Genomic DNA, 318 nt, shown 5'->3' with positions numbered 1-318 from the left:
TGTGTTTGTGTGGTGTACATTCTCAACGTGAGAGAAAGCCTTGCTTCCTCTTAAATAGAACTATAAACTATTACGTTAATGTAAGGTTTTGATCTCTTGTGCCTGTTGATAAAATGGAAACAGCAGGCTTAGTGCTGCCAGTTTCTAAGCCATATGGATTGCTTTGGCCTTGTTTTTAAAAATGTAAATGCCAGCTGATGCAGTTAACATTCTGAAAATTAGAGACTTGTGGTAAAACTTTATCCATATGTTTTCTAAGTAGGGCTGGTTATTTGAAACAGTGGGTCACATGAATGGCTGTGTACATTGTCCAGTACA

The sequence above is a fragment of the Podarcis filfolensis genome (assembly GCF_964270895.1).
Source record: "Podarcis filfolensis genome assembly, chromosome: 12".
NCBI lineage: Eukaryota > Metazoa > Chordata > Lepidosauria > Squamata > Lacertidae > Podarcis > Podarcis filfolensis.
This window is presented reverse-complemented; position numbering follows the sequence as displayed.